Source organism: Penaeus monodon, chromosome 20, assembly GCF_015228065.2.
Source record: "Penaeus monodon isolate SGIC_2016 chromosome 20, NSTDA_Pmon_1, whole genome shotgun sequence".
NCBI classification, from domain to species: Eukaryota; Metazoa; Arthropoda; class Malacostraca; order Decapoda; family Penaeidae; genus Penaeus; species Penaeus monodon.
This window is the reverse complement of record NC_051405.1, coordinates 46,414,502-46,414,844: the sequence shown is the minus strand read 5'-3', so window position 1 is coordinate 46,414,844 and position 343 is coordinate 46,414,502.

Here is a 343-nt window from a genome sequence, read left to right as displayed (position 1 = left end):
TTTTTGCTTTCATTTCTCCTCGACTTCGCTGCCAAGCATTTCATGCACGACATGGAATTGCTTTATTGATAAATCATGGCTTTTCAGCGCAAATGCACGATGATCATGCATACTCCCTGGATCTAAGCACATAAATATTTATTCCGCTAAGCAGAATTGTCATCCACTTATTCGACATATTGCCAGGTTACCATGCAATAATATTTTATTGTCATTCGCAACTTTGGCGATATTTGACACATATCAGGAGTATCCATTGACAACCTTCCGTGCAACGTATCGATTGTAAGCCAAGATCTGATACTGGTATATTGTCACACGATCATGTTCTCTCAGTACTACG